This window comes from Somniosus microcephalus, chromosome 4, assembly GCF_052327205.1.
Source record: "Somniosus microcephalus isolate GS21.2 chromosome 4, FLI_Smic_1.0, whole genome shotgun sequence".
NCBI classification, from domain to species: domain Eukaryota; kingdom Metazoa; phylum Chordata; class Chondrichthyes; order Squaliformes; family Somniosidae; genus Somniosus; species Somniosus microcephalus.
The window spans coordinates 265527753-265548804 of NC_140990.1; the positions used below are offsets into that span (position 1 = coordinate 265527753).

A 21052-nucleotide genomic window follows, 5' to 3' on the forward strand; every position below is an offset into this window, starting at 1 on the left:
TTATACCAAATAAACCAGTTACTTGTTGAACTCTGTTGTCCTTCAATTTAAAATATACAAAATAATACACTATTGGTGATGTAGCATCGTGTGTGTACAGGTCATGCTTCCATCACATGGAGCATCAGCAAAAATGTACTCACCCTGTTGCAATCGTGCTGATCGACCGCAGTTCGACACAGATGAATGCCCTTTATTTCTCTGCATAGAACAATGCCACGTTTACCGTCGGATGTGTGGAAGCATTTTACCCCAGACATTAAAGATGGAAAGACTGTGTACATGTGCAAACACTGTAGAAAGCCATATGTAAAGAATGCCAAAGATGCAGCAGCATTTATCCAACGATCTTGGATCACAAAAGGTCTTTGCAGTAGTTACTGACAATGCTGCGAATATGAAGGCTGCTTGGGCTCAAGTGGAGGAGGCCTACCCTCATATTACGTCTATTGGGTGCGCAGCTCATGGGCTTAACCTGCTCCTCAAAGACATCGTGGGTTTGGGAACCATGGAAGCACTGTACAAGAGAGCCAAGCAAGTTGTTAAGTATGTCAGGGGAAAACAGGTAGTTGCAGCAACCTACAACTCCAAGCAAATGACAAAGAACAAGAACACCACACTGAAGCTGCCCAACAACACTAGATGGGGTGGTGTTGTCATAATGTACAACAGCCTTCTGGAGGGTAAGGAGTCGCTGCAAGAAATGGCAATATCCCAGTCTGGGGATATGGAAACCACCATCAAGAAAATACTGCTGGGTGATGTGTTTTGGGAGAGAGCGGTTAGCAGCCTTAAACTACTCTCACCAGTAGCATCTGCAATTGCTCAGATTGAAGGAGATGACGCTGTCTTGTCAGATGTTCTCAGGCTTTTTACTGATTTAAAAGAACAAATCAGCATTGCCCTACCCACATCCCTGCTGCTCAAAGCAGAGGAGAAGGCAATTGTTCAATTCATACAGACGCGTCAAGAATTTTGTGTCAAGCCGATTCATGCTGCAGCATACATGCTGGACCCAAAGCATGTTGGGAGACCAATACTTTCTGGAGAACAGATCAACAGCGCTTAGTGTGATTTCTACCCTCTCTCACCATCTCAATCTGGATGTGGGCAAAGTTCTGGGAAGTCTGGCAAAGTTCTCTACCAAGCAAGGTCTTTGGAATGGGGATGGGATATGGGAATCATGCAAGCATATCAGTGCACATACCTGGTGGAAGGGACTTTGTGCATCTGAGGCCCTGTCACCTATTGCATCGGTGATACTCCAAATCCCACCTTCATCAGCGGCCTCTGAACGAAACTGGTCACTTTTTGGGAATACGCATACAAAGGTGCGCAACAGGCTGACTAACGAGAGTGGAGAAACTGGTGGCTATCCGGGCGAACCTACAACTTATTGAGCCAGATACAGAAGTGTCCACCACACAGCTAGACACTGACACAGAGGAGGAAATGGACACGTCAGAGCCAGAGTCAGAAAATCAGGAGGAGCAATGAGGAGGAGAAGACTCAGAAGACTCATGAGTAGAAGGCTCAAAAGGGACAAAATAAGGACAAATTACAGGCTAAATAAGCTGATGCTCTTTTTATTTTATTTTAGATGGGTCTTTTTTGTGGGGGTCCAATAAAGTTCAAAATTATAACTAAATAAAGTTTTGAAAGCCTGTTTTTATTTGTATGGAACAGTATGTCTATTTTGACGACAAAGATAATAAGGGTCAGAGACAAAAACCATCAGTGTGCAAAAAAACTCAAAATTCCCATAAATTCCCAAAATTCCCAAAAATTCCCATGGAAAGTTTCCTCTTTTAAAAATTCCCAGAATTTTGCAACCCTACATAAGATGGCTATCATTCATATTTGAGGCTTACATATTAGCCATCAGCTTTTTAAGACAGCCAAGTTTTCAACATGTCAGCATTTTACAAGAAAAATAATTTCTTCCCACTGGCACTGGAGATTACCAGTAGTGACCAATCAGATTATTTGGAAAGTGGGGCTGGAACCAGTCAGAACTGGATAGGTTGTTCTCCCATTGATTATTGAACACAAGAAAATTGAAATGTGCTGGGTTTTTTTTATATGAAGTGTCCCAGTTTATTTAATCCATGCACTGGACAGGTGCAGTGCAGTACACCTCTCCAGGCCAAGGTGTGCCTGAATCTTCAGAGCCAGGTCATTAACCATCACCCAGCCACACACTCAGCACAGGGCCTGACCCACCCATCCCCCAATCCCCACCTCCCAGCCCACTCAACCTAAACACTTCACTAGTTTATAGAACTCAATAAAAATCACTTCTCAATCATAGAATGATACAGGCGACAACCATTCGGCCCATCGTTCCCGTACTGTCTCTTTGGTAGAGCTATCCAATAAATCCCACTCCACTGCTCTTTCCCTGTAGCTCTGCAATGTTTTTCCCTTCAAGTATTTATCCAATTTTATTTTGAATGTTACTATTGAATCTGCTTCCACTTTCCTTTGCATTCCAGATCACAATAACTTGCTGTGTCAAGTATATAGATCCAGTTCTTTAAGCCCATCTGGGTAGCTAAGGTGTTTTAAACTAGGAATCATTCTTGTGGCCCTCCTTGAACATCTTCCAAAGCCTCAATATTCACCCACCACCACAACTTGCATTTATAAAACTAGACACGGTATTTCAAATGAGGCCGACCCACGGTCTTCTACAAGGACACAATGGTATGTCCTCTGAATGCAGTCCAGTACCCTATTTGCTTTATTTTATTCAAAATCACTGTACTACAAATTAGCTTAAAGATCAGCTGTTAAACATTTTAGCATACTTACTTGCTAGCATGTAACAGTTGCCCAAGTCTTAGATACAGTATAAAGTATTTAAATAGCTGTGATGCCATCGATATGCTACAAGTATCACCAAGTTAAACAGCATTTTTTTTACCATTCACGTTCTATAAATCATTTTCTTCAACCTTACATTCTTTGTACTGTGAATTTCTCAGCCAGGATGAATTAACACCATCATACTCTCCAGATTTTCTGTGGGCAATTACACCACCAGTATGGGTACTGAACTGTACACACCAGGGAAGTCCCAGATTTGATCCCTAGTCAATGCTGAGACAACAGCGAGTGAAGAGGAATGAAAATTGGCTTGCGTGTCAATAAGATGGGAAGCAAGAGAAAACAAGTCAGGACTTCCATTCCAGATTCCTGGAGGTGTCAGTCAATGACAAAGTGCATGTGTGGATGTCAATTGTGATCAAAGAGCCTACTAACTTGCTGTCTCAGCTCAGAATGGACTCTTGGGAAGGGGTGGGAGGAAGAGAAGAGAGAAATACTGAAGGACCAGTGCTCACATGACCATATCCCAGCAAGGATGAAAGCCTCCTAAGAGGGAAGCAACAAAAAAAAACGGACACCATCTTCAGCCAAAACGCTGGTACAGATACATGTTTCTCTGCCACCGTGTCATGGCGCTCATTCAATCTGTAAGTGGAAACTATGGTTTCATTTTCCAAATTGGAAGTTTGCTATCTGCTTAACTTCTCTTCCTGGCCCCCTTGTTAGCCGATATTGTTAACGGTTCTCTCTCCTCGGGTACTGTCCCCCTCCCCTTCAAATCCACAGTCACCACCCATCTCCTCAAAAATCCTACGCTTCACCCCTCTTTCCTTGCAAACTACTCATCTCCAACCTCCCTTTCCTCTCCAAAGTCCTTGAACGTGCCGTCGCCTCCCAAATCTGTGCCCATCTTTCCTGGAACTCCATGTTTGAATCCCTCCAATCAGGTTTCCACCCCTGCCACAGTACTGAAACAGCCCTCATCAAAGTCACAAATGGCATCTGTGACCATGGTAAACTATCCCTCCTCATCCTTCGCAACCTATCTGCAACCTTTGACACACCATCCTCCTCCAACGCCTCTCCTCCGTCGTAACCAGAGAATAACCTGCAATGGTTTCTGTTCCCACTCCATTACCTCTGGAGTCCCACAAGGATCTATCCTTGGCCCCCCTCCTATTTCTCATCTACATGCTACCCCTTGGTGACATCATCCTAAAACAGTCAGTTTCCACATGTACACTGATGACACCCAGCTCTACCTCATCACCACCTCTCGATTCCTCCACTGTCGCTAAATTGTCAGACTGCTTGTCCAGCATCCAATATTGGATGAGCAGAAATTTTCTCCAACTAAATATTGGGAAGACCAAAGCTGGAGTGTAATGCAGAGTGGGGAGGGGGTTGGGTAAAGAGAGATTTTTGAAATGGAGTTCACCCATCAAAGAAAGCTCGAGGAGAGCTTGGAGAGTGTAAATAAATAAGAGCTGGGCAGCAGGAGATAGAGAGCACAACTGAGCTGGGAAATAATTGCCAAAAAAGGTCCCTGTGCTGCTTTTATCTAATTACTGGATACCTTTTTGAGCCAATGACCCAGATTTATAAATAAGCCTCTGACTTATGAAGACTAGTATAGCCTAAATGCACTTGCATATAATGGGGCTGACCATCTGCTTCTGACTGATTTAGGTGTAAATTTAGAAATGAACATATTAAGACTAGATACAAACTCCATTCCCTAGCCACCAACTCCATCCCACTCCTTGGCAACTGTCTGAGGCTGCACCAGACTGTTCGCAACCTTGGTGACGTATTTGACCCAGAGATGAGCTTCCGACTACATATCCAATCCATCACCAAGACCTCCTACTTCCACGTCCAGAACATCGCTCGACTCCACCCCTGCCTCAGCTCATCTGCGGCTGAAACCTTCATCCATACCTTTCTAACTCGAGACTTGACTATTCCAGCGCTCTCCTGGCCGGCCTCCCATCTTCCACCCTCCATAAACCTGAGTTCATCCAAAACTCGACTGCCCGTGTCCTAACTCACACCAAGTCCTGTTCACCCATCACCCCTGTGCTCACCTACCTACATTGGCTCCCGGTTAATCAATGCCTCAATTAAAAAATTTTCATCCTGGTTTTCAAATTCCTCCATGGCCTCACCCCTCCCTATGTTTGTAACCTTTGCCAACCCTAGAACCCTCCGACATATCGGTGCTCCTCCAATTCTGGCCTCTAGCGCAACCCCGATTTTAATTGCTCCACCATTGGTGGCCGTGCCTTCAGCTGGCGAGGCCCTAAGCTCTGGAATTCCCTCCCTAAACCTCACCACCTCTTTACCTCTCTTTCCTCCTTTAAGACACTCCTTAAAACCTACCTCTTTTACCAAGCTTTTGGTCACCTGCCCCAGTATCTCGCATGGCTCGGTGTCAAATTTTGTTTGATCACACTCCTGTGAAGCACATTGGGCTGTTTTACTATGTTAAAGGCGCAATATAAATGCAGGTTGTTGTTGTAAATTGAAGTCAACTTTTGAAATCAAGACTCGTCACAGTACCATCCACTCAAACTCATTCTTTTTCAGGACCCCAAAACACTGGATTTGAGGGACGGGGTTGGCGGGAAGAGAAAAAAAGAGGAAAAAGGAGGGGTGGGGAAAAATAACTATTAAACTTAACAGTCTGGTTCAAACCCAGCCCTGTACAAAAATATAAAATCCGCTAGGGATCCTACTTGACAATTACTATCCAGTGTTCTCAGATAGAAAATACACGTGTAAACAACAGACTCAGTTGCAATAGGGCCCATGGTTGAGTGGCTACTCACATTCATTGCCAAGTTTACACATGAATAATTGCCACTTGAGGAAGGCACTGGAAGGCAGCTGTACTGCAGCATGACCTTTGGCATAACATTTTATATTAAAAAGGAGGTTTGGATGATGTACAACTTCTTTTAATGCTTTGGTTCCAGTGCAACATGAGATGGCGCAAATGCTAGCTAGACCTCTACTTGCTGCAGGTTTAAAATATTTTTGCTTTTAATGCTTGTTTCAAAAGATAACTTTGTTCAAAAGATCCATACAGATGAAAGTCAGTGGGCCAAGTGTGTTTCATCAATCCAAAAATACCTAATAAATCCCCCACTCCCATCACAGCATCCAACTTGTTTTTTTTAAATAAACGATTCCATATTTGTCACTCCAACTATGCTGCCAAGAAGGCCATTCCATGAATTGATCAACTCTGTATGAAGAACTTCCTGAAATTTCCATTTATTAGTTTGAATCCGTGCCCTTTGTCCCAGTTTAGTTTCAAGTATGGTCAACAATTTACCTTTGCTGCACTGTTGATCATGTTCCCATTAATCTGTATATAACTCAAGCTGGAGATGCTAACAGCTAGGTCTTCTGACTTAGGATTTATCTAATGATGCAACAGCTCCAAGAACAGCTTTTTCCAAACCACTATACTCTCAAAACTCAAACAGGACAAACCAGTAAGTTCAAAATAAAAACACAACTGGAACGGAGTCACGTGGGCTTTTTGGAGCAGGATTACCAGAGCCCGCAAACCACATCTGAACCAAGGGCTGTTGGAGCACCCCTGCTCTATACAGTAACTCACAAGAACATAAACAAGCATACAAAAAAAAAGTTGCTCAGCCAATCAAGCCTGCTCATTCCACAGACTTCAGATAAACCATTCCAGTGACAGATCTATCCAATCTACTTCATAGAAAGGTTTTTCCAAAATGTCTCCCTACAACCAAAAGTAGATCAAACAAACCCCTTGAAACAATCTACTCTTGATAACTCAGTCACTTCATTTAAATTACTGAAATTTCTTTTCAGACAAAATTACTGACTAATTACGTATTAGGAGTAGACTGTACATGTCTAACCTTCAATCCTGCAGGGAGCCTAAAAATAAGTCCATGGGAAGAACTTTGTGCATTTAATATAATTTTTAAATATGGTATTGGAGTACAGGATGGGAGCAAATCTCCAGGACTTGATGGTATGGCACCCAAGAGTATTAAAATAAATAAGTGAGGAAATTGCAAATTCTCTCCATTACTCAAGAAGGGAGGGAAGAATAAACCAAGAAACTACTTTTAGTTTAAAATCAGTTGCAGGAGGTTACTGGAATCTACTGAAACCCAGGCAGAGGATCTGCGGGAAAGAGGGAGGAGGACAGTATCAGTATGTTTGCATGTGTGTGCTAGGCCGATGTAGCAGAGCCTGGTCTCCAAATGTCTTGGATCCCCTTGCCATTGGACCAAGATCCTTCTCTGTCAAGTCCGTGTGGTAGCTGGTGTGCAACGGCCACCCCACATTAAAAGAATTCACGCACAGGCATCTTCCACCCTTTAAAATGAAGTTCGGGACCTGGAATGTCAGGACCCTCATGGACAACCCCAACGTCAACCCAAGCACCCCACCCACCCGCCCCTTCAACCTGTGACAGAGACTGTAGGTCCCGCATTGAACTCATCAGTCACCTGAGAACTCATTTTTAGTGTGGAAGCAAGTCATCCTCAGTTCTGAGGGACTGCCTAAGAAGAAGAAGAATCCCGCAGAATAAACAATTCTAGTAGCTCAGGAATGATCATGTTCCACACCAACGTTAAACCGGTTCTATTGTATTTATTATAATCCTTATCTTGTCCCTGTCTCGGTGTTTTTTTTTTTAAAGTGTTAATGGTCAGCATTAATAGCTTCAGCTGAGACTGCTTCCATCTGTTCCACAGAATTTCTACTCTGTGGTTGGAAAATAAAATCCATCGAGATTAGCGATAATTTAAGCCTGGTTAATTCTGTACAGGCATCCCTCCAGTTTTCAGTTCACAGTCCAAAATTTCATTTAATTGTATTACAATTTCCTCAGCTTTTAGAAAATCTGCATTAGATTGCCTCTCAATCTTCTTTTTCTAGGAAGGACAAGTCCCAGAATTACCCTGATCATTTTTTCTCTGAACCCTTCCAGTACATCAATGTCATTTTAAAACCATGCACAATATTTTAATTACTGGAATGATGCAAAGTCAGTTCAATGAAGCATGAAAAATATTTAGTGGCAACAGCATCATGTCTAATATAAACAATAAACATCCGATACATCAGCTTAGCTTTAAATCCTGGGTTAAATAAGGTTCTGCATCACACACGTAGAAAGAAGGAGCACTTTCAGGTTCATATACTGTACCAGCCAACACTCGGCTTTGGAAAAATAGGTGGAAAAAAACCTGCTGACTCACATTGATGTTTTATCGTGGCTACCTACTGCAGAATGGCACCAGCTCTGACTGGTGATCAACCTGTGCGCCTATATTTTGAGAGTTCCAAGAATTAAGACATCTTGTGCTTGTCCTGGTTCTTTTTTAGGATTTAGATTGAATATCTTGCTCCAAAGTCAGGCTCACTGTATATAGACACAACACATCAAGTGAAACTCTCCAATCCTTAAGGATTGCTTTCAATGCATCCTTCTAGAAGGACAAATCAGCTTTACATATTTAAAAAGTTACACCTAAACAGAAGTTTACAGAAACATTAATCAAGTCTCTGTAGTCAGCTGCTGGAAAAGCCCAGTAACCAGGTGTATAGAACATGTAACCTTGTGGGGATGGACTGAAACTGATCCTCATTGTGACCAGAACAATGTTCTGAGCAAAGAAAATATGAGACTGACTCAAGCCAAAAATGATTTCAAGAAACAGAAGAAATGAGTTGCAGTAGCAAACAGATCAAACAATCAATTTGATGCAAAGACCTTAATAACTTCTCTACGTAAACATAGAAACATAGAAGATAGGAGCAGCAGTAGGCCATTCGGCCCTTCGAGCCTGCTCCGCCATTCAATGTGATCATGGCTGATCATCCAAACTCAGTACCCTGTCTTCGCCTTTTCCCCATATCCCTTGATCCCTTCAGCCTCAAGAAACATATCCAACTCTTTCTTGAATATATTTAATGAACTGGCCTCCACCGCCCTCTGTGGCAGAGAATTCCACAGGTTCACCACTCTCTGGTTGAAGAAATTCCCCCTCATTTCAGTCCTAAATGGCTTACCCCTTATCCTTAGACTATGACCCCTGGTTCTGGACTCCCCGGCCATCAGAAGCATCCTTCCTGCATCTAGTCTGTCCAGACCTGACAGAATTTTATAGGTTTCGGTGAGATCCCCTCTCAATCTTCTAGACTCCAGTGAGTATAAGCCCAATCGACACAATCTCTCCTCATAAGTCATTCCTGCCATCCCAGGTATCAGCCTGGTGAATCTTCGCTGCACTCCCATGGCAAGAACGTCCTTCCTCAGGCAAGGTGACCAAAACTGCACACAATACTCAAGGTGCGGTCTCACCAAGGCCCTGTACAACTGTAGCAAGACATCCTTGTTCCTGTACTCGAACCCTCTTGCTACGAAGGCCAACATACCATTTGCCTTCTTAACCGCCTGCTGCACCTGCATGCTTACCTTCAGCGACTGGTGCACAAGGACACCCAGGTCTCTTTGCACTTCCCCTTCTCCCAATCTATTGCCATTCAAATAATAATCTGCCTTCCTGTTTTTGCCACCAAAGTGGATAACCTCACATTTATCCACATTATAGTGCATTTGCCATGTTTCTGCCCAATCACCCAACCTGTCGAAATCGTACTGGAGTTTCCCGACATCCTCCTCACAGCTTACCCTCCCGCCCAGCTTTGTGTCGTCTGCAAATTTGGCGATATTACATCCAATTCCCTCGTCCAGATCATTAATATATATTGTGAACAGCTGGGGTCCTAGGACCGATCCTTGCGGTACCCCACTAGTCACTGCCTGCCACTCGGAAAACGACCCGTTTATTCCAACTCTTTGCTTTCTGTCCGCCAACCAGTTCTCTATCCAAGTCAATACCTTGCCCCCAATCCCATGTGCCTTAATTTTGCACGCTAATCTCTTATGTGGGACCTTATCGAAAGCCTTCTGAAAGTCCAAATACACCACATCCACTGGTTCTCCCTTATCTATTTTACCAGTTACATCCTCAAAAAATTCCAGTAGATTAGTCAAGCATGATTTACCTTTTGTAAATCCATGTTGACTTTGTCCGATCCTGTCACTGCTTTCCAAGTGCTCTGCTATTACATCTTTTATAATAGACTCTAGCATTTTCCCCACTACCGATGTCAGGCTTACCGGTCTATAATTCCCCGCTTTTTCTCTACCACCTTTTTTGAATAGTGGGGTAACATTAGCTACCCTCCAATCCATGGGTACCATTCCAGAGTCTATCGAGTTCTGGAAGATGATCAGTAGTGCATCTAATATCTCTAGGGCCACTTCCTTAAGTACCCTGGGATGTAGACCATCAGGCCCTGGGGATTTATCGGCCTTCAGTCCCATCAATTTTCCTAACACCATTTTCCTACAAATACTGATTTCTTTCAGTTCCTCGCTTTCATCAGACCCTATGTTCCCCGGCATCTCTGGGAGGTTATTTGTGTCCTCCTTTGTGAAGACAGAACCAAAGTATGCATTTAGTTGGTCTGCCATTTCCTTGTTTCCCCATTATAAATTCCCCCGATTCTGACTGTAAGGGACCTACGCTTGACTTCACTAATCTTTTTCTCTTCACATATCTATAAAAGCTTTTACAGTCAGTTTTTATGTTCCCTGCTAGCTTACTCTCATTCTATTTTCCCTTTCTTAATTAATCCCTTTGTCCTCCTTTGTTGACTCCTAAACTGCTCCCAATCCTCAGGATTATTGCTTTTTCTAGCCAATTTATATGTCCTCTCCTTGGATGTTATGCTATCCCTAATTTCCCTTGTTAGCCACGGTTGAGTCACCTTTTTTGTTTTATTTTTACGCCAAACTGGGATGAACAAATTCTGTAGCTCATCCATTCGGTCTTTGAATGTTTGCCATTGCCTATCCACCGTCAACCCTTTGAGCGCCATTCCCCACTCAATCCTACCCAACTCACTCCTCAGACCATCGTAGGTTCCTTTATTTAAATTGAGGACCCTTGTCTGAGTCAACTACTTCATTCTCCATCTTAATGAAGAATTCAATCATATTATGATCGCTCCGACCCAAGGGGCCTCGTACAACAAGATTGCTAATTAATCCTAGGGCAATAGAAATTGTCTGGAGAAATATTTGAACTGTACAACACTAAAATGAAGTACTGGTGTGGTGGTATAGGTCCATCACTGATGGAAGTGATTAGAGGCATCAAAATAAAAGTTTTCAAACAACATTAAAGCTTAAGATGTTTCCTTACGCACATTTGTACCATTGCAAAGTGTCAGCTGTGGCTCAGTGGGTAGCACACTTGCCTCTGACTCAGGGTTGTGGGTTCAACGCCCACTCCAGGGACTTGAGCACAAAAATCTAGTCTGACACTCCAGTACAGTACTGAGGGAGTGCTGCACTGTCGGAGGTGCCGTCTTTCGGATGAGACGTTAAACCGAGGCCCCGTTTGCCCTCTCAGGTGGACGTAAAAGATCCCACGGCACTATTTCAAAGAAGAGTAAGGGAGTTATCCCCAGTGTCCTGGCTAATATTTATCCCTCAGTCAAAATAACAGATTACCTGATCATTATCATATTGCTGTTAATGGGAGCTTGCTGTGCGAAAATTGGCAGCCGCGTTTCCCACATTACAACAGTGACTCCACTTCAAAAGTATTTCATTGGCTGTAAAGCACTTTGGAGACGTCTGGTGGTCGTGAAAGATGCTATATAAATGCAAGTCTTTCTTTTCACTGCACCCAATACATCGAGAGACAATACATTCATTTGCATTAATTTAATTTTCTTATTATCTTTAAGTAGCCAAGATGCTTTGGAGTGATTCTTTAAACCAGCGTCACTCAAAAATCAATATTAAACTGCATAGATTTGAAGCCCCTCTGCTCTTGCACCCACCTCAGAATACTACCATTTAGATGATACTGGCTCTCCACCTAGTTCCCCCGCCCCCTTCACACTTATCTGCACTGCCATATGTCTGCCCATTTCACCAGTCTGTGTTCCTGAAGTCTGCTACTATCCTGCTCACGCTATTACATTGCCAAGTTTTGCATCATCCGCAAACTTCGAAATTGTACTCCCTATACCCAAATCCATGTCATTTATATATAACAGGAAAAGCAATGGTCCTAACACTGACCCATGGGGAATCCCACTGCACACTCCTCTCCAGTCAGAAAAACATCTGTTCACCACTATTCTCTACCTCTTATCCCATAGCCAATTATGTACCCAAGTTACCATCGTCCTTTTAATTCCACATGCTTTTATTTTCCAAAAAAGTCTGTTATGCGGTATGTTTTATATCCTTTTAAAATAATTAAAATTCTATAGTTTGTAGGTTTGAATTATCAGAGTTCTGTGTTGTCTTTAATGTTTCAATGACAGAGGGACTGTAGGTGAGATTTTCTGTTGCATGTTCAACAAGTTATATTTTATTCCTAAGGATGTAAAAAAAACTTTAAACAGGAAAAAAAACACCTACTGATAATTAACACCTTAGTCATTGGAAGAAAGCCAACATTTGACCTTTGGAAATTACAGCACTTCAGCTCTGCACATAAAACTATATCTATTGAAGACCAGGTGGAAATTTAAGCGGTCCATATTGGTTTTACAAGTACTTGTAAAAAATAGTTCACAAAAATCATACACATTAAACAAAATACCTACCACTAAGAGCTGAAAACATGTAACACCAATGTGCCAAAAAAGTTGAGAGATCACTTGAACTCTCGCAGCGTCAATAACTTTCAGCACACATTCCTCTAACAAAAACCGACAATAAAGGCCCACAGTTCAACACACTAATGCAATCTTGACAAAAGACAGGTTGGCTGCAATATTCAACCTTGGGGTACAGACACTTGACAACATCGCTGAATCTAGGGATCATTATAAAAAAGGTGTTTTTATATTTATCCCAAGCTTAAGAAGAGCAATACCCAACTCACCTGTATGTTACTTTCCTACAAGCAGATTTAGAAAATGTAGAATGCAGAGAACCAGCTCTTCGTTTTCAGAGTCAGTCCCTTCCAGCAGGTCTGCAGGAATGGAGACAACAGGCTGTTATATTCCTCTTATATACACAAGATATATTGAAAACATTGACAGAAGAGATGCTGAGCCAGCCCATTGGTCCATATATACTAGTGTTATAATGTAATGTTACATCTAGATGCCAAGCAAACCACTGCACTCTACTGGCTCACCACTTTTAGATAGTCATGAACCATAATCACAGCTATGGATATGGAAAGCTTGGAAAATCTGTGTCTCCACTGTAGCATCTGCATAGGAGACAGTACTAAACCAGTATAACACCACCATTATTATTTCTACTACTTGAGACTACCTGCTGCAATGAGGGGGTAGGGGGGAGAGGGGGCAGGGGTGGGTGGAGTGACATGTGCCATTTTCTAATCTAAAGTAACGGTTCCTGAATCAAGAGAATTTTGGAAGGTCATAGTTAGGGTAGCTACAATGTTCTCACCTACTTCCTTTAAACCCCTAGGATGAAAACCATCTGGTCCTGGGGATTTGTCACTCTTTAGTGACATTATTTTCATCATTACTGTTCATTTGCTTACATTAATTTTGGTGAGTCCCATCCCTGATTCAATATTAGTTTCTTTGGGATGTCTGGCCATGCCGTCCTCTTCCTCTACTGTAAATACTGACAAAGTAATTATTTAGCATGTCTGCCATTTCCTTATTTTCATTTATAATCACCATTATCAGTTTTTAGTTTTTAAAGGGCCCACATTTCTCTTAACCTTGCCCTTTTTCACCAATATAAATTGTAAAAGTTCTGTTTTGATTTCCCTTGCAAGTTTCTTTACATAGCTCTTACTATCTGTTTTGTCACCCTTTGCATCTCTCCCATTCGCCATGATCTGTGCTGTTTTTTACATTCTTGTCTGCTTTTTCTTTTACCTCTTTGGCCATCCATGACTTTTTTTTGGGAAAGTAGACCTCTTGCCCCTCAAGGGTATAAACTGGTTCTGTATCACCTTAAATTATTTTTTGAACACATCCTACTGATCAGCTCTTGTTTTACCCATTAAACAGATTTGCCCACTTTATTGTGAACAGTCTCTGTCTCACCTCGTTGAAGTTGGCCTTGCCTAAATCTAGACTCTTAATAACTGTTTTGTGTTTCTCCCTTTCAAACACAAGGTTGAACGTGATCATATTATGATAGTATTAGATAAATTTTCACACAGCGTTAGGCTGTTAACTAAATCTGGCTCATTACTCATTACTAAATCTAATATGGCCTGCCCCCTTGTTGGTTCTAGGACATATTGTTGCAGAAAACTATCCTGAACACAAGAAATTCACTACCTTTCTCCCAATCTATACGGAAGTTAAAATCCCCCATTAAAACCACTCTGCCTTTACAACATGCTTGTCTAATCTCTGCATTAATATATTCTGTCATTTTACAGCTGCTACCAGGGGGCCTATACACAACTCCCACTAGTCTTAAATCCTTTTCTATTTCTTAATTCTACCCATAAAAAGTCTCCACTGCCTGCTTACCTCTCGTTATATCATCTCTTATTATAGAAGTAACTTTATCCTTAATCACGAATGCTACTCCTCCCCTTCCAACAGATTCCCTATTCTTCCGCTACAACCTTGTATATTCAGTTGCCAGTCCTGACCTCCTTGCAACCATGTCTCAGCAATGGCTACCATGTCGTACCCTTTAAGTTGAATTTGCGCCTGCAATTCATTCAATTTGTTCCTTATACTCTGTGCGTTTGTATAAAGAACACTTATTTGGGCCACACCCTAGCTTGTCCTTCTGCTCCTCTTCTCACACATTTCTTATTTCTCTCTCCTGATTTAATTACTTTACATCTTTTGGTTTTCCTTTTATATGTAGTGCCCAAAGCACAATTTCTGTCTATTTACTTCCTTCCTTTAAAATTTGTTCATGGCTAACGACATACAGGGAAAAAATGACTAACTTCAATTTGGTTGGATCACTACTTAATAATTGGCTAAAATAGAAAATTAAAACATAAGGAAAGCTTGCCCCACCCAAAAAGATAATTATTTAAATATACACAAAACCAGTCAAAATCCATATTCCCATCTGGTAGCAAGAGGGCAAAGATTTTACTGGCACCTGGAAGATAATTTCCCCCCAAAAAATCTACATTAGGATTATGGATGTAGGGATGGAAAGAAAGAGGAATTTTCCTACCCTTTCACATGCAAGCCAATTTCATTTTCAATCTCTTTACAATTTAAGAACACATTTGGACAATCAATTCATATTTGAAAAACTGCTATAAAATAATTAAATATAAAATCATGCATTAAAATAATGCCCTTAATGTAGAAAAATGTTCCACGGGCCATACAAAAGGGAGGAAAAATTAAAAAGGAAGAGAGGCCACAGCTTGATGGGAGAGGATACCAAAAGCTGGTTAAAATAAGGGTTTTAAGAAGGTTTTTAAAATATGGAAAGAGTAGTTGCGAGGCAGACGGGGAGAATTTGAGAGAGTAGGGCCAAGGCAGTTGAAGGCTCTGTCACTAACGTTAGGCAAAGGGAAAGGACACAGATACACAGAAGAGCAGAGCCAGAGGACCAAAGGATGCAGGAGGCATCTTAAGGGTAGACAAGGTTGGGGAAATAGGTTGGGTGAGGTCATGAAGGGAGTTGAGGACAAGGATGAATTTTAAAAATTCCAAGTGTTGGGAGACAGGAAGCCAGTGTAAATCAACAAGGATCAGTGATTATTGAGTGGAATTTAGTGCAGGCAGAATGAGTGTTTTGGACAAGTTAGTGTTTATGGAGAGTGGAGGATAGGAAGGAGGACATTTAAGAAACTGAACTGGAGATGACAAAAATGTGGTTGAGGGCTTCAGTGACAGTGGTTGAAATAGGGCAAAGGAGGGAAATATTGTGGAAGTGCAATTAAGCAGTTTTAGTGATCGATAGGATATTGGGTTTGAAGCTTAGCTCTAGATAAAATAGGATGCTGAGGGTTTTCCACAGCTTGATTCAAGTGCTGAGGAGGGGGGTTGAAGTCAGTGGCAAGGAATGGCAGCTTATTGCAGGTGCCAAAAACTATGCTTCCATCTTTCCATTGTTCAATTGAAAGAAATTCAAACACCTCCACAGCTTAATATCAGGCAGGCAGTCTGACAGCACAGAGGTAGTCTTGAGATTGAGGGAAGTAGTGAAGACATAGAGTTGTGTGTTGTCAACATACACATGGCCCCCTGACTGGAGTAGCTGAGGAACAGAAGGATCAGGAGGCCATGGGCTAATTGAAGAGAGACATTAGTCTGGGATGGCAGCAGAAGAGAAGATATGCTGGGGAGAAGGATCAAGATGGCATGGTGCTATTGAAGGGGGGAGGTAAATGATGCATGTCTGGAAGAGATGGGGAAGAACCGGTTCTGGGGGAGGTGGGACCAGTACAAACTGGACAGTTTGCACCTGGGCAGGACTGGGACCGATGTCCTAGGGGGAGTATTTGCTAGTGCTGTTGGGGAGGGTTTAAAATAAAATGACAGGGGGTTGGGAACCTGTGCAGGGAGACAGAGGAAAGGGAAGCAAGGATAGAAGCAAAAGACAGGAAGGAGAAAAGCAAAAGTGGCAGTTAGAGAAATCAAGGGTGTAAATCAAACATGGCCACAGTAAATAATAATTCTAAAAGGCCTAAGAGTGTTAAAAAAACAAGCCTGAAGGCTTGGTGTCTTAATGCGAGGAGCATTCGTAATAAGGTGGATGAATTAGCTGTGCAAATAGATGTAAACGGATATGATATAATTGGGATTATGGAGACATGGCTCCAGGATGACCAAGGCTGGGAATTCAACATCCAGGGGTATTCAGTATTCAGGAAAGACAGGCAAAGGAAAAGGAGGTGGGGTAGCATTGCTGGTTAAACAGGAGATTAACACAATAGTGAGGAAGGATATTATCTCTGATGTGGAATCTGTATGGGTAGAGCTGAAAAATACCAAGGGGCAGAAAATGTTAGTGGGAGCTGTATACAGACCCCCAAACAGTAATGCTAAGGTTGGGGATGGCATTAAACGGGAAATTAGAGACACGTGCAATAAGGGCACAGCAGTTATCATGGGTGACTTTAATCTACATATAGATTGGGCTAACCAAATTAATAACAATACTGTGGAGGAGGAATTCCTAGAGTGTATACGGGGTGGTTTCCTGGACCAATATGTCGAGGAACCAACTAGAGATCAGGTCATCTTAGACTGGGTATTATGTAATGAGAAAGGATTAATTAGCAATCTTGTTATGCGAGGCCCCTTGGGGAGGAGCAATCATAATATGATGAATTCTTCATTAAGGTGGAGAGTGAAGTAGTTGACTCAGAGACTAGGGTCCTGAATTTAAATAAAGGAAACTACGATAGTATGACGCGCGAGTTGGCTATGATGAATTGGGGATGAATTCCCCGTTTAAAGGGTTGATGGTGGATAGGCAATGGCAAACATTTAAAGATCGCATGGATGAACTACAGAATTTGTTCATCCCTGTTTGGCGTAAAAATAAAACAAAAAAAGGTGACTCAACCGTAGCTAAGGGAAATTAGGGATAGCATAAGATCCAAGGAGAGGACATATAAATTGGCCAGAAAAAGCAGCAAATTTGAGGATTGGGAGCAGTTTCGGATTCAGCAAAGGAGGACAAAGGGATTAATTAAGAGGGGGGAAATAGAGTATGAGAGTAAGCTTGCATGGAACATAAAAACTGACTGTAAAAGCTACTATAGATATGTGAAGAGAAAAAGATTGGTGAAGTCAAGCGTAGGTCCCTTGCAGCCAGAATACATGCTTTGGTTCTGTCTTCACAAAGGAGGACACAAATAACCTCCCAGAGATATCAGGGAACATAGGATCTAATGAGAGGGAGGAACTGAATGAAATCAGTATTTGCAGGGAAATGGTGTTAGGGAAATTGTCGGGATTGAAGGCCGATAAATCTCCAGGGCCTGATCATCTACATCCTAGGGTACTTAAGGAAGTGGCCCTAGAAATAGTAGATGCATTGCTGGTCATCTTCCAAAATTCTATAGACCCTGGAACAGTTCCCATGGATTGGAAGGTAGCTAATGTTACCCCACTTTTCAAAAAAAGCAGTAGAGTGAAAACAGAGAATTATAAGCCTGACATCGGTAGTGGGGAAAATGCTAGAGTCCATTATAAAAGATGTAATAACAGAGCACTTGGAAAACAGTGACAGGATCGGACAAAGTCAACATTGATTTACAAAAGGTAAATAGCTTGACTAATCTACTGGAATTTATTGAGGATGTAACTGGTAAAATAGATAAGGGAGAACCAGTGGATGTGGTGTATTTGGACTTTCAGAAGGCTTTCGATAAGGTCCCGCATAAGAGATTAGCATGTAAAGTTAAAGCACATGGGATTGGGGGTAAGGTACTGACTTGGATAGAGAACCGGTTGGCAGACAGGAAGCAAAGAGTTGAAATAAACGGGTCTTTTTCCAAGTGGCAGACAGTGACGAGTGGAGTACCGCAGGGATCAGTGCTAGGTCCCCAGTTATTCACAATATATATTAATGATCTAGACGAGGGAACTAGATGTAATATCTCCAAGTTTGCAGACGACACAAATCTGGGTGGGCGTGTGTGCTGTGAGGAGGATGCAGAAAAACTCCAGTATGATTTGGACAGGTTGGGTGATTGGGCAGATGCAGTATGTGAATAAATGCAGGGTTATCCACTTTGGTGGCAAAAACAGGAAGGTAGATTAAAAACAGGAAGGTAGACTATCTGAACGGCAGTAGATTGGGAAAAGGGGAAGTGCAACAAGACCTGGGTGTCCTTGTGCACTAGTCGCTGAAGGTAAGCATGCAGGTGGTTAAGGCGGCAAATGGTATGTTGGCCTTCAGAGCGAGAGGATGAGTACAGGAGCAAGGATGTCTTGCTGCAGTTGCAAGGGCCTTGGTGAGACCACAGCTTGAGTAGTGTGTGTAGTTTTGGTCACCTTATCTGAGGAAGGATGTTTTTGCCATAGAGGGAGTGCAGCTAAGATTCACCAGGCTGATACCTGGGATGGCAGGAATGACGTATGAGGAGAGATTGGGTCGATTGGGTTTATACTCGCTGGAGTTTAGAAGAATGAGGGGGGATCTCATTGAAACTCAAAATTCTAACAGGGCTAGACAGACTAGATGCAGGAAGGATGTTCCCGATGGTCAGGGAGTCCAGAACCAGGGGTCATAGTCTAAGGATAAGGGTAAGCCATTTAGGACTGAAATGAGGAATTTCTTCACCCAGAGTGGTGAACCGGTGGAATTCTCTACCACAGAAGGCAGTTGAGGCCAATTCATTAAATATATTCAAGAAGGAGTTAGATATATTTCTTAAGACTAAAGGGATCTGGGGAGAAAGCAGGGACAGGGTACTGAATTTGGATGATCAGCCATGATCTCATTAAATGGCAGAATAGGCTCGAGGGGCCAAATGGCCTACTCCTATCTTCTATGTTTCTATGGAAGGAGAAAGCAAAAAAAAAGAGGGGGAAAACAGAGACAAAGAGGCAACAGTTTAGATTACACAGACCAGTAGCAGAGAACTATGCATGAGGACGACGATTCTTATGGTAGAGGCTGATATGAGAAGGTAACCAGAATTTTATCCAGGAGAGCAGAATGAAACGCAGGAAGCCAGTAGCACGAGCAGGGTCTAGCCCAGAACCAGCAAAACAGTGGAGTTCAGCCCAAGGAAACCGGAGGTTATTGTTAAGTGCACACCAAGTATACTCATTTGAGGGGCGCAATCCCTTCCCTTTGCTAAAGAAAAAGTTAGAAACTTCAGTTATAAGCCTCCCCTCTCACTATCGTTGATCATTTCACTCTAATGACACTCTGCGTAATAATGGCCTGCTGTGAGGCTGCTCAATAGGAAATAAACTGCAGAAAGTACAAGTTATATTCCCAGTCAATAATCCATCACATGGGACACCGAACCTGGTCGAAACCAGACAGTAATTGTAGCCCCCAGGGGGCAGAGTGAAGGTAATTCCACACCAGCCAGCCGCCATTTAAACTGGAGGAGAAAAATACCAATGGGAAAATAGTTCTTAGTTGTGTGGTTCCCAGAATTCTGAACAGGCTCCTATGGTTACCCTGTTGGAGAGATTTAAAACTTGGCATTGTAATGTGTAACAGCTGTGACCACATTTGCCTGGGGCTGCCACAACTAAACCGGCATTCCATCTTTTGAAGCTGTGCAACTGTATCAGATGGGAGAAAACTTGAACAATAACTTGGCCGAGCTTTTCTAAGCCCTCGGATACAAGAACTAAACCTTAAATCGAAGTTATCCGGAGATTGTGAGAAAATGTGTCGACACTCTCCCTAACTCGATCAGCTCTGTAAAGCTGGTGGAAGGACCCCTTTAATTTATCTAAAGTTGGAATTAGCTTTAAACTTACCTCTTTGCGAAGTCAAAATTCCTCTTTAGAAGAGGCCGACATCGATCCAAACCTTCAACCGGGCTTTGCCGCTACTGGAAAAAATGTTCAACCATTGAAGTGGAGTTTGGAGACGAGCAGGACGGCTCCGTGAAGCTGTACCGACGCAGTTATGTCAGCCAAATTCAGCCGACATTGCCCTTCCGGAACTCCAAGTTTGTGATTTTTGTCGCGATCACTGGGTTTTCCTTCGAGTAAAGAGTTGCAAAGCTGTCGATCCCAGTATCCGATGGGGTGGTGCAGTGTTGTTTTTCTCCCTCTCCGCCCCGTGGAGCGACAGTCTCTCGTTCCGATCAGTCCCAGGCTGTAATTAACAAGCCCATTACCACATCATTTCCTCTTTGTCCAAATTCCCCAAGCAGACACCTGGGGCAAGGGGGGGAGGGGGATTCGGGCCAATTAACTATCAGACACCGTCTATTCAGACTTCACAACGCATTCCTTTTCTGTTGCAAATATCGGGAAGCCAATCCAGTTGTAACTTTTTAACCTCAAATATCTATTGTGATAAAGTTCATTACGAAATATGTTCTTTTCAAGGCGTCTGTAAGTAGAAAGCTATTCTAAGCACCCATTGAGCGAAATTGTTTTCAAATCAAACTGAACGTTGCTAGATATTCAGATTTTAATCAAATAAGATAAACTAACATACAAGATGTTTTGGATGAATGCCCGATTAATATTTCTAGTTTTT

At 42.4% G+C, this 21052-nt stretch overlaps 1 protein-coding gene across 2 annotated transcripts in view; it reads right to left on the reverse strand.

Annotated features, from left to right (window-relative positions):
* Positions 1-20751, reverse strand: part of LOC147120429 (activin receptor type-1-like) — a 132900-nt gene extending 112149 nt beyond the window's left edge. The window contains exons 1-2 of one of the 2 annotated variants that reach the window (XM_085986327.1): positions 20320-20751; positions 12816-12905 (exon numbers count right to left, since the gene is read on the reverse strand). The gene's annotated coding sequence lies outside the window, so the exon portion shown is untranslated. The remainder of the gene's footprint in view (positions 1-12815; positions 12906-20319) is intronic. The other variant, XM_085986330.1, reaches the window with a different exon arrangement.
* Between the last annotated feature and the right edge of the window lie 301 nt (positions 20752-21052).